The sequence below is a fragment of the Armigeres subalbatus genome, chromosome 2 (assembly GCF_024139115.2).
Source record: "Armigeres subalbatus isolate Guangzhou_Male chromosome 2, GZ_Asu_2, whole genome shotgun sequence".
NCBI classification, from domain to species: domain Eukaryota; kingdom Metazoa; phylum Arthropoda; class Insecta; order Diptera; family Culicidae; genus Armigeres; species Armigeres subalbatus.
Genome location: NC_085140.1, coordinates 306,097,270 through 306,111,407, shown reverse-complemented (window position 1 = coordinate 306,111,407; position 14,138 = coordinate 306,097,270).

Below are 14,138 nucleotides of genomic sequence, written 5' to 3'. Positions count from 1 at the left end.
AGGGGTGAGATTGGGCCAAGCCTTTCGTTGATTTGCCATACATAGTTGGTATACATAGCCGTAATGTAGGCAATTATTTTGAATGAACGATTGAATCGTTGCATCGTCACCGCTGAACTTTATTGTACTTGGCCCAATGTCACCCCCTATGAGGGGTGAGAATGGGCCAATTTAAAACAACATATAACTTTGAAGAATTACCCTCATTTATTATTTTTCCCCCACACATTGGTAAATTCATTGTTCAAGCTTGTACCAAACTAATTAAAACTTGATTCCATTGTTAACTACTAGAGCTTTGTAACATTTACTTGGAGCATACCACATTTTGGCCCAATGACACCCCCGTTGGCAGTAATATATAATCGGCTATAACAATTATTATACATACCTGCATTATTTTATAAATTCTAGAAAACCAGAGCCATACATCTGTTTTTCTAAACAAATCCTCTCTGAAATAATATTTATTATAAAATAGGCAGAAAAAACAATATTCCTTCGACAGGAATTCCTTCGACAGATTTCCTCTGGGAGATCCTCTAGGAGTTTCTCCGAAAGGAGCTCCTCCGGGAATTCTTCCAGGAGCTCCACCGGCAGTTCCTCCAAGAATTCCTTCAGGATTTCCTCCGAGAATCAGAAGAATTCCTCCAAAAGCTCCCCCGAGATTTTTTCTGGGAGCTCCTCAAGGAATTCTCAGGGAGGTCCTCTGATGATGATGATGGTCCAGCTACATACCCCTACAAAGGTTTCAGCTAGCCGAGATTTGTCTATAAAATGAATTCTTCAAGATTTTTTTTGAGAACTTTTCTAGTAGTTTCACTCCGGGGGTTCCTTTCAAAATTCTCCCGGTAGTTTCTTCAGAAATTTCTCCGGAAGTTCCTTCTGAGAATTATCCTGATAGTTCCTTCAGAAGTTCCACCAGTAGCTCCTCCAGAAAATAATTCAGGAATTTTTGAGGCTTTCTTTCATTTGGACTTTCTTCAGAAATTTATCTGGAAATTCCTCGGGGTTCTCATGAAATCCCTCGGGGAGTTCTTACAGGAGCTTCTCCGGGAGATCCACAGGTAGTTTCTACGAGAATTTCTCCGGGAGTTTCACTGGCAGTTCCTCCGGGTGTTCCTCTGAGAAGGAACTCACAGAGTAAATTCCGGAGGAATTTTTTGAGGAATTATTGGAGAAATTATCTGAGGAATTCTCAGAGGAACTGCCGGTGGAACTTCTGGAGGAATTTCTTGAAGAGCTACAGCAAAAATTTCTGGAGGAATTCCTGGATGAACTATCGTAAGAACTCTTGGATGAATTCCCAAATGAACTTCCGTAAGAATTCCAGGAGGAACTCCTGGAAGAGTTTTTAAAGGACCTCCCGGAGGAGCTCCCAGAGAAATTCTCCGAGGAACTACAGGAGGAATTTGTAGATAAATTCCAAAAGAAAGCCTAAATGAATTCCTGAAAGAAGGCCTGAATGAATTCCCGGAGGAACTACTAGTGGAACTCCCGGAGGAATTTTCAGATGAACAGCCGGTGGAATACCCGGAGATGAATTTCTAGAGCAACTCCCGTGATATTCCTGCCAAATATTCTCCAAGAATTCCCTGTGAAGTTACTGGAGGGATTCCCGGAGAAACTCTTGGAAAAACTCCTGGAGGAGCTCCCGCAGGGACTCCCACAAGCAGCACCTCCGGAGGAATTCCCACAAGGAAGTCCTGAAATAATTATTTTAGAAGTTCCTGAAGGAATTTCCGTTGAAATATCTGAAGGAATTCCCGGAAAAATACCTGGAAGAATTTCCGGGGAATACTGGGACAGAATTCTACGTCGAATGCAACTTGTTGCGAGCAAATCGGTTAGGGTTAAGTGCCTGAAAAGTGGGCTAGACTTTTCCACTCGTTGTTGCCAAAAAAAAAGTATTTTGACCATAACTTCTGAGCCCATAGTCCGATCCGGCCAATTGTCAATAGGAAACAATGGGACAGGATTCTGCGTCAAATGCAACTTATTGCGAGTAAATCGGTTCGGGCTAAGTGTCTGAAAAGTTGGCTAGACTTTTCCACTCGTTGTTGCCTAAAAAAAAGTATTTTGACCATAACTTCTGAGCCCATAGTCCGATCCGGCCAATTGTCAATAGGAAACAATGGGACAGGATTCTGCGTCGAATGCAACTTGTTGCGAGCAAATCGGTTAGGGCTAAGTGCCTGAAAAGTGGGCTAGATTTTTTGCGCACATACACACACACATACACACACACACACACACACACACATACACACACACACACACACACACACACACACAGACATCACCTCGATTCGTCGAGCTGAGTCGATCGGTATATAACACTATGGGTCTCCGAGCCTCCTATAAAAAGTTTGTTTTTGGAGCGAACATATAGCCTTTACGTATACTTTGTATACGAGAAAGGCAAAACACATGAAGATTAGTGCTTGGTACTTTCCTTCTAAGTTCCAAAAACTTTGAAACCAAATCCACAACCAACAGCAAAGGCTGGATCACAATAGCGCGTTGCGCGTTGCATCGTGCTGGGCGTTGGAGCGTTTTGTACTTTATGGATTGAAAAATACATAATTTATTGCTCATCAGATATTTTTAAATAAAGAGAGAAAATTATTAACGAACTTAGTATTCAGAAATACTGTCGTTCGGGGTGACATTAGGCCTAGGGGATAAGATTGGGCCAAAAACGAAAAATGTTTCAACTCCTTGTATCTCAGAAACTGTTACGAATTATGATGAAAACTTCAAACGATTCGAAATTATATTAAAATTCACGTCTAAGAAATCGAATTTTATGAATATTTATATCACGGTTCTGGTTTTTCTTAGCAACGAGCAATGCACGCTGAAAAGGTGAGATTGGGCCAAGTTTTCGTTGATTTGCCATACATAGTTGGTATACATAGCCGTAATGTAGGCAATTATTTTGAATGAACGATTGAATCGTTGCATCGTCACCGCTGAACTTTATTGTACTTGGCCCAATGTCACCCCCTATGAGGGGTGAGAATGGGCCAATTTAAAACAACATATAACTTTGAAGAATTACCCTCATTTATTATTTTTCCCCCACACATTGGTAAATTCATTGTTCAAGCTTGTACCAAACTAATTAAAACTTGATTCCATTGTTAACTACTAGAGCTTTGTAACATTTACTTGGAGCATACCACATTTTGGCCCAATGACACCCCCGTTGGCAGTAATATAAAATCGGCTATAACAATTATTATACATACCTGCATTATTTCATAAATTCTAGAAAACTAGTGCCATACATCTGTATTTCTAAACAAATCCTCTCTGAAATAATATTTATTATAAAATAGGCAGAAAAAACAATATGCAAGCTTTCTCCAGGAATTCCTTCGACAGATTTCCTCTGGGAGATCCTCTAGGAGTTTCTCCGAAAGGAGCTCCTCCGGGAATTATTCCAGGAGCTCCACCGGCAGTTCCTCCAAGAATTCCTTCAGGATTTCCTCCGTGAATCAGAAGAATTCCTCCAAAAGCTCCCCCGAGATTTTTTCTGGGAGCTCCTCAAGGAATTCTCAGGGAGGTCCTCTGATGATGATGATGGTCCAGCTACATACCCCTACAAAGGTTTCAGCTAGCTGAGATTTGTCTATAAAATGAATTCTTCAAGATTTTTTTTGAGAACTTTTCTAGTAGTTTCACTCCGGGGGTTCCTTTCAAAATTCTCCCGGGAGTTTCTTCAGAAATTTCTCCGGAAGTTCCTTCGAGAATTATCCCGAGAGTTCCTTCAGAAGTTCCACCAGTAGCTCCTCCAGAAAATAATTCAGGAATTTTTGAGGCTTTCTTTCATTTGGACTTTCTTCAGAAATTTATCTGGAAATTCCTCGGGGTTCTCATGAAATCCCTCGGGGAGTTCTTACAGGAGCTTCTCCGGGAGATCCACCGGTAGTTTCCACGAGAATTCCTCCGGGAGTTCCACTGGCAGTTCCTCCGGGTGTTCCTCTGAGGAGGAACTCACAGAGTAAATTCCGGAGGAAGTTTTTGAGGAATTCTCGGAGAAATTATCTGAGGAATTCTCGGAGGAACTCCCGGTGGAACTTCTGGAGGAATTTCTTGAAGAACTGTAGCAAGAATTTCCGGAGGAATTCTTGGATGATCTCTCGTAAGAACTCTTGGATGAATTCCCAAATGAACTTCCGTAAGAATTCCAGGAGGAACTTCTGGAAGATTTTTTAAAGGACCTCCCGGAGGAGTTCCCAGAGAAATTCTCCGAGGAACTACAGCAGAAATTTGTAGATAAATTCCTAAAGAAAGCCTAAATGAATTCCTGAAAGAAGGCCTGAATGAATTTCCGGAAGAACTACTGGTGGAACTCCCGGAGGAATTTTCAGATGAACAGCCGGTGGAATACCCGGATATGAATTCCTAGAGCAACTCCCGTGATATTCCTGCCAAATATTCTCCAAGAATTCCCCGTGAAGTTACTGGAGGGATTCCCGGAGAAACTCTTGGAAAAACTCCTGAAGGAGCTCCCGCAGGGACTCCCACAAGCAGCACCTCCGGAGGAATTCCCACAAGGAAATCCTGAAATAATTATTTTAGAAGTTCCTGAAGGAATTTCCGTTGAAATATCTGAAGGAATTCCCGGAAAAATACCTGGAAGAATTTCCGGGGAATACTTGGACGAATTCCTGGAGAAATTCCTAAAGAAATTTCTAGAGGAATTTTTGAAGGATATTCTGAAGTAATTGCGGAAAGAATTCCAGAATGAAATCCTAGAGAATTTCGCTATTGAATTTATGGAGGTATTCCCGGAAAAAAATCCTGGAAGTTATCCCGGAGAAATTAAGGAAGAATTCCTAGAGGAATGCCCGGAGAAGTTCCTATAAGAATTTCCGAAAGAATTTCTTATAGATTTTTTGGGAATCTTTTGAATTTCAACCATCAATTTTGGATATGATTGGTAAAGTGCACATGTTTAAGGGAATTCATTTCAGTACTCGTTCAATCTTTCCACCATTTAGGGGGGGCGACGCCCCCTTATCGTGTTATGGACGATATGAATTCCAAATTCACATTGGAGACTTGGCCACTGACACCCTTATAATATATATAACCGGTTCCAGCGAAAGTGGTACATAAACCATTTTTGTCAATTTTGGGTTTTTTACGCCAACGGATTCTATTTGCAAAGATCTAGTAAGGGAATAACGAAAAAGTGATTTTTGGCAACTAAACCTCGAGATATGCACATTTTATTTTCTGGTATATATCACAATGGCCATTTCGTTGCCAGAAAAAGTGGTACATGTACAGATCCACTCACTAAAATCAGCTTATTTAAAAGAAAATTCAACAACATGACTGTTTTCACAACAGATTTTAATCCTATTTTGAATTTTGCCTATCCTATTTTAAATTTTTGAAAAGTTTACTACCGTTTAGAATGATTTTAAAAATGTACATGTACCACTTTTACTGTCAACGTTTTTCGGTTTCTGTTTCCTGTTGTTCCCATTAATAGTGGTACATGTGCAATTTGTTCTAATAAACTTGAAATTTGTCAAAAAAATTCGCCTATTTTTCACTATACTATCTTCAGGCACGTCAGTCATAACATGTTGGTACAGTTCAGTTGCAAAAAATTGAAAATATGAATTTATTATTCGATGTTTTTGGGAAAATGCGTCTCCTGAAAAATTTACTCAATGTAACATGTACTACTTTCGCTGGCACCGGTTCAATATGTACATCAATAAAATAAATCTCGGGTACTTATTCAAAAGGACGTATGTTATTTTTTAAACAAAGATTCAAACGTCGATTCGTCCAATTTGATAGCACTCCCACGCTAATCAACACCACCAATAGGAAGCCGAAGGCTTCCCCTACCTGTATGTAGTTTGCGTGGGAGTGTATGTAGTTTGCGTGGGAGTGCTATCAGATTGGAGAAATCGACGTTTGAATCTTTGTTTACAAAATCACATACGTCCAGCGCCGTAGCGTGAGGTTGCCCGGGTCGGCCCCCGCCAAGGGCGCCAGCCCGCAGGGGGGCGCAGAAATTAAGAATTACGTTATAAGGAATAGCACCCTTTTTTAGTTGAAGGGCCAAATTATAACAAACCAACTACAAACTTCAAAGTTTTATGTTGAGAATATTTTGAGTAATTTGGAGTACATAAACAAAGATTAATACTTTTATTTCAAATCAACATGTCAAAAATTTTGGTCTTAGTTTTACCCGCTATTTCAGGTTTTCTAAGACCTCCGAAACCGGATACAAAGGGCCAAGAAAAAGTCTTAAAATCTCATCCACCCATGGAAATAATAAAAACACATCCGTTGGTCTTACAAACGATATGATCATGTTTGAGGATCTATATCTCGATGCGATTAGATTAAGGACATATTTTGCATCACAGCCTGAAATGACCTAAATTTCAATCAATGATTGTTATTTGTATGCTTAAAATAACAATCAATAATTGAAAATTCACGCAAAATATACCCTTAATCTAATCGCTAGAAATCGAGATATCATCGAGATATCCTCATACATGATAATTTTGTATGTAATACCAGTGGTGGTGTTATGTATAATTATTTCCATGGGTGTATTTGATAGGTTATTTGTGGTTCGGATTATTTCCCTTTTTGGACAATGTTACTGTCACCGGTTAGTTGACCAAATTACGAAGGGCCATTTTTTTCTAATCTCGTGTTTAGAATCATAAGGGAGTAACTGCATTGATCGATTTCTCTTAGTCGATGTTTTCTTTTTACCAATGTAGTAAATTGCAGTAGTTTTCCAAAGATTTAACAGTTTGATGTGATAATGATGATTGATGATGAAGAGAGTCGATCAATAAAGTTACGCTCTTATGATTCTAAGCGCAAGTAATAATTCAGAAAAAAACTCCAGGTTTGTTGAGTTTGAAAAACGATCTTCATGGCCGCATTTGTCCCGGTAGTAATAATGTACCATGGGAAAATGATAACTATGGTTATCATTTTTCATAGTTCCCGTGAAATTAGCTATTTTTTCCGTAATACAACCAGCACGTGTTATCAAAGCATTTATCGCCTCACTTAATTACGTGGCCCTCTTGCTTCCGATTGTGATTTCGACTACTTCGACTTATTGATCCAACGAAATACAACAGTGTCTCTAAATCACTAAATTTAAAATTTTCTTGATCCGAATATTTCCGATAGCGATTTCGACCTTCGATCGATCCATTTCAGAGTTGGATTTTTGTTTGACTCAACCAACAGAAATGTGTACATAATTTGTCACGCTTTTCAAATCGTCCTTCTCAGTGATGTACTGCAAAGCACGTCAGCTCCTTCAATTGCAAGATACAGCCGTTATGGGCAGTATAAGCTGAAAAGAATTATGAGTAAAGAACTTTCAGTAATTTTAACAATCTGGATGCTCTTACTGAGTCTAAACGTAGAACCATAAAAGCATACGACTCGACAAATTTTGCCATATTTTGCAAACAATGATAAAAACATCGCAAAGTTTCTAAGCTTTTCGGAACATACCTATGTAGATTGTTATGTAGATTGAATGTAAAATATTACATTTTTTTCCTTAGTAAGAGAGGGGCGCTCAATAAAGAGTTCGCCAAGGGCGCCGGAAATCCACGCTACGGCTCTGCATACGTCCTTTTGAATAAGTACCCGAGAAATTTAAAAAATGTACAATTACGGTGATTCTTGTCAATCAAGGAGTAGCACCTAGAATATGTGCATTAACTCAAGCTGGCTTCGGTACCTTCGTTATTTTCTGGTTCTTGTTGAGTTTGTCTTTTTTGTTGCAATAATTGATTATGAGAACGATGACGCGATCGGCCGAAATATTTGTTCTGCATTGCGCGGCCGGTAATAAAAATCAGTTCAGTGCGTGATTTCTCTTGTTTCGGACTGCAGAACGATGACGCGATCGGCCGAAATATTTGTTCTGCATTGCGCGGCCGGTAATAAAATCAGTTCAGTGCGTGATTTCTCTTGTTTCGGACTGCAGAACGATGACGCGATCGGCCGAAATATTTGTTCTGCATTTCGCGGCCGGTAATAAAATCAGTTCAGTGCGTGATTTCTCTTGTTTCGGACTGCAGAACGATGACGCGATCGGCCGAAATATTTGTTCTGCATTGCGCGGCCGGTAATAAGAGTAGCTATCGAACAAGTAAGTGCAGTGCGTGTTTTAGTCGTCGGGAAAGAAATAAAGTATCTATCTTGTGTTCGGTGGCTCATGCGCATGTCGCGCGCGGTCGAAAAAAGCGAGTTTTTCAATAGTTTGCTGTAGCCATCGAACAAGTGAGTACAGAGTGCTGCGCTCCCGTGCGGTCGTCCAAAACACGAATCTCCTTAGCTTTCATATGCCACCGGGCGTGCATGTTTTTTAACTTTTAACTCGTATTAGTGTCATTTCCCATCCCATAGATCGCATCGCTTACCAAAGTGAATCCAGATAAATTATCCTTTGTATCTAAGACGATATCCTATCCCAAAACAATCGTGGAGATGCAGAGGTATACTCGGTCTCTAGTAGCAACGAGAGTCGGACTAACAATCCTTCCATTCCTATATGACCGTAAGGACGTGGCAGGCGCCGTTATTGACTTTAAATATTTGAGCTGCCGAAACGTGTACATTGAGAATGGGTAGCTAATCCCAAGCTCCATTCATTGTGTTCTCTGTACAATTTCGCAAGTTTAGTCAATCACGGAGTAGCAACTACGAATTGTGCGGTCATAATGCTCATGTGTTGCAATAATTGATTATGTAGCTGATATTATTTTGTTTGAAAACATGTCTATTTTTTGTTGTTTTCATGTTTTGTTTTTTTGTGCATTGTGTTGCTCCTTGGTTTCATTTTCTTCGTTGTGTCCGTTGGATTCGTTGCCCTGAATACCCGCTAATCTTTCAAAAATTATTAACTTAAGGAACATTAGCTTGAGCAGCAATCTAACCTAAAGTTCGGAATTTCAATCCCTTACCCTGCACGTCGCCAGTTTTACGCAGTTTATTCGCATCAGTAAGTGAAAGTGGCCGGAACAAAGACCCTTCAACGTATCAAACGGGTAGAATGCAGCCTGCAGCAGTCCACGTGAGAGCAACTGTTTGATGTTGATCTAGCTTTATGGATTCACGTATTTAGGAAAATTATTCAGCAAACATCAAATATTTGCCCATCTATCTGATTTCCCGCTCTCGTTGAAAAGCTTCCGTGAAGCGACCGACAGGGACTAACCGGAACCGGTAGCACGATGATGGTGTCATGATAGAGTGGCTAACCACTGTTCGTTCCATTCCACCGATATGGTTCTGAGCCCAGTAGATAGCATGCTGCTCATCCGAACGAAAGATTCGCCTAGCAAGCATGCAAGGATGATGTCTCACACGCCGACCAGACGGAGGGGATATAGACATGTTTGCTCTCGTCAGGACGTCGAAGATTGTGGTCGACGTGGAAGTGGTTCGAATGATGTGCATCTCCGACTCAAATGGTTACACTGGGGCTCATACATACACACTGCCATTCAACTGGGGATAGTTATTTGATTAGTACGTTGATCTTTGGCGGTTTACAGTCATTCTCGACCCTTGTGAGGAGAAGGGAAACACGTTCGTTCCGGGGACGTATAAGATAGATTACGTGACGGGAAGCAAGCACTTAGTTAAACTACTGTTTGTCCAGGCTAAGATGTTTGGAAATTCGATACTTGAGTAATGATGGATATGAAGAGGGATGACGAATTGCTACTTTGCAGCAGAATGTTACTGCTGGAATTATAATTGGAATTCTTATGAGAAAGTATTTGAGAAGAACGATGGTTAAGTATTTAACAGTCGGATACTTGGTAAGCGTTGTTGTGATTGAACATTAGCTTGGAAGCAATGAATATTTTGTTGAATGCTGGTTAATCTATGAGTTACAAAAATGCGAACAATGTTTGCATAGTCGAGTAAAACATGTAAAACCATGTAAGATTTTTTTTTTATTGTCTTTATTAATGAGGTTTTCGGCCCTTGACCGGTTCACCTCAAACCATGTTAGATAAATTATTTTTACAGAAAGTATTATGATTTGAGTCTTCAATGTCATCAAACAGATACTTCCACGTAGTTACACTTGTCATGAAACAACTGGGATGATAAGTTGAATTGTTCCTATAATAAATACAATGCGAGTATATCTGAATCAGACGTGTGCTACTGCACTTATATTTCCAACTCGCAACAACTCCAACGAACTTCGTGCACTTTTCTGAATGAATGACGAAAAATGAAGACTGAAGCGTCGCTGACGAAAGCACTTGAAAGTTGTTTCGTAAAGTAAAACAAACGCGTGAAACTTCTTCTCATTTTAAAACGTTCAAACGTCTCATGCTTGAGAGGTATTGTTCTCGTGAATTCCCAAAAGCATGAATTTGGCACCTTCAAAATTATTGTATCTCTGCATGAATAGCTTATTTCATGATTGTTAAGTGTGGTTGTCATTGATATCTACTCCCATTTTTAGACGAGAAGTACATAACTTCAACTCAAATCAACACCGCAAACGACTAGGCTGTTTCAAAGATATGTTTGGAAAATTACACTCAGCAAAACTCTACACGAACTTAGACAAGGAGTATTTTAATTTAAGTTTCGTTTCCACTCTGACCAACATATCTTTCGCTTCCATGTTCAAAACTTTGGTGCGTTTTCTCGTGTTTTTTCACTCGTTCTACAACCGGATTATCTGCTAATAGGATGACGCTGTTTTTCTTCCTTCCTTACAAGGAGCTGTCCTCCTTTCATGATCGTTGTTATACTAACGAAGAATTCTATCTGATTAAGAAGAAGCAGACGGGTAGCTAGCAAGATTATGGAAAAGGAGAAAATGGGTTTGAGTGTTGCGAAAAGTTTTCAGCAAGATGCAGAGAAAAAGTTAGTGAAGAAGTTTATTATCAGGCGGAATCATCCCAGAAAGATGCATAAAATTCATTCAGTTGTATCAACCAAGTTGATATTTTTTCCATTACATAAATGTAATTTTTTGATGGTGGTCTTTAGCAGGTTTCGGGAATAATGCGTTGCATTATACATTTGTGAACTCACGGGTAAAAATCCGTTCCCAGAAATGAGAACATAATTCATGATTCCGTGAATCCGTCGTGTTTTCATGCTATGAAAATACACCATGAATATAAATCATGATTTCATGATTTATTTTCGCGTGACGCAATCAATGCGTTACAATTTGTTTGTTAAGATCGGCAGAATAAAAACAAAGTTCAACAGGGGATTTGAACTCGAGTACACTGAGCGAGAGTCCGGCGTGCTACCTCTCAGCCGTTCTTACTTCTTGCGAACGGAGTGTTCGAAGTATAACCGGTTATGCATACTGTCGACTGATGAGGATTGCTTAGTACCATGAATAATGTTCCTGAAATCATGAATTATAATCATGGTTTCATGAACTGACCTGATTCATGATTTCATGATTTTTTATTCATGCCTGTTGGTATGCATTTGTTTCCGTGTACATATAGTGAGTTAAATTCTTGATTTGCTGAAGTATCTTTTGGTATAGAATAGTGACAACGTTTTAACAGTTTGTGGTACGGTTATTGGAATTTGTTGAACGGGTTGAAGCAATGTCACCACACCATAAAACATCGGCTATTTTCCCATGCAACGTTTTTACTTTACCTTATGTTAAAATGCTGACATATAAGGAAATACACATTTTAAGGACAGCATGATATATATTGACATTATAAACACTATAGGATTATTACTAAGTCAAATGGAGGTAATGAACCATAGAGGAAGATTGTCGCTGTCGTCACTGGTGAAACATCTTTTGCTGGCGAGGATAGGGCACTAAAGGTCAATGAAGAAAAAATCAGTACGTTTTGACAGATAGGTACCCAACATGTTTGGGGACGATAACAAAGGGAACAGCAGCGGCTGTGTTGGAAGTACGTGCTGCGAATGGCCATATTCTTGGATTCGGCGAAATCAATTAGTCGTAGCCCGTTTTCGTTCGTCAGCCGGTGAGCGCTGAACTTTCCAATAGTCGGTCTAAACTCCTCCTCTTGGCCAACCTGAGCGTTCAAATCTCCTATGATGATTTTGACGTCGTGGCTATGGACGTTGATTATGCTGAAGTTGAAGAACCGGCCTTTGATCCTCAACCTGCACATTCTTTCATTGATCGGCCACCACCCGATCACGCGCCTTTGCATATCGCCCATCACTATGAAAGCTGTTCCCAGCTCGTGTGTGTTATTATTATTATTATTATTTATTTTAACAAAAATTTAGGAAGAGGGAAAGGCCCCTTTGAGTGAATTCCTTTCGAATTCTTTCTCAAAAAGGCACAAAACCTCTTCATCTTTTCAAAAAAACGTTATAATAATCATTACAATAAATAAAAATATATATATATATATAATGAACGGCTCATCCGGAAGAAATCCATATCGGAGCCAAATCACACCAGGACGAGATACGAAGGGGGTTCCTTTAGATCAAAAATCTGAAATAAAATAAGAACAAGGGAAACAAAAGAGCATCAAATATTATAAAAAATATCACTGAAAAAGACTAATATATGTTTCATTATCATTATATTTCTATGAGCAAGGACGTCGCGAATGGAAGTTGGAACAGAATAGCCTAAGTTAGTAATGTTATCAATGAATTTTTTCCTAGGTAAAACATATCGGGAACAAACAAGAACTATGTGATCAATGTCTTCATATGCTATTCCACAATCACAAAGATTAGTGTCATTCATATTGATACGATATAAATGACTATTGCATATATAATGGTTAGACATAAGTCGTGAAAATATACAAATGAAATTTCGTTCAACAGGCAAATTTTTAAACCAAGGAAAATGATTTACCTTCAGACAAATGGAATGGCAATAACGTCCTTTATCACTACAATTCCATGAAATTTGCCAGTTATTTATCGATTTTTTCTTTAATTTGGAAAAAATTCATCCGGAACTGTATCCTGGTTGAAAATAATTCTACGAAAAACACCTAAATTTGCCTACGCATCAGCTTGTTCATTGCCATAAATATTGCAATGAACTGGAATCCACACAAATTTAATAACAAAACCTTTAGAATATAAATTTTATATAAATTCTTTGTGCTTCAAAATAGTACGATTATTTTTGAAGTTGAAATTCATTGAATCTAAAGCATGTAAGCAACTTAAGCTATTAGGAAAAATACAAAATATGTTCGGCTCGTGATTTTTAATCAAACAACATGCAAAATACAAAGAATTCAACTCAGCTATGAACACAGAACAAGGTGATTTTAACTTATAAAAATGAGCTAAATGATTATTATATACACCAAATCCAGCAGTATTTCTAATTAAAGAACCATCTGTAAAATAAAATTGGTCAGAATTGACCCCAATGAATCTCCGTTCGAGTAATGAATTAGCAAATTTTGAATAAAGATGATTAGGAATATACTTCAGTTCTTCAAATAAAGATAAATCTACATATGGACGATATGAATGAACATTTATACTTAATTTATAAAAATCATCACAAGAAATTGGAACAATGTTTTCAGCGGAACAATAAATAAATGAACACAGAATTCTACTAGTGGGATTTATTTCAAGTAAAGACTTCAATGTACAAATTATTGGATGATTATTGGCCATACAATTTAGCAAAAATTTACAATTCAACTCATCAAAGCGAATTTTCAGAGGAATAACACCAGCTAAAACCTCTATTGTTTTGGTATGAGTGGAATTCATTAGTTTTAAACAAATTCTTAAACTTCGGAATTGTATTTTCTCAAGTTTGGAAAACAATGTTTGTACAGCATTTCCAAAAGCAAAACAACCATATTCCATGACTGAGCGAATAGTAGTTTTTTAAGTGTTATTAAATCAGAGGTAATTGTACGAAGGAAATTAATTCGTTTCAAACAAATTGTCTGAATATATTTAATATGAGTATTCCACGTCAATTTTTTATCAAACCAGATGCCAAGATATTTATAAGTCAAAACTTGTTCTATTTCATGACCATTTAAATATAGTTGGATATTAATTAAAGAATGTTTACGAGAAAATAAAATGAATTTCGTTTTCTCAATAGA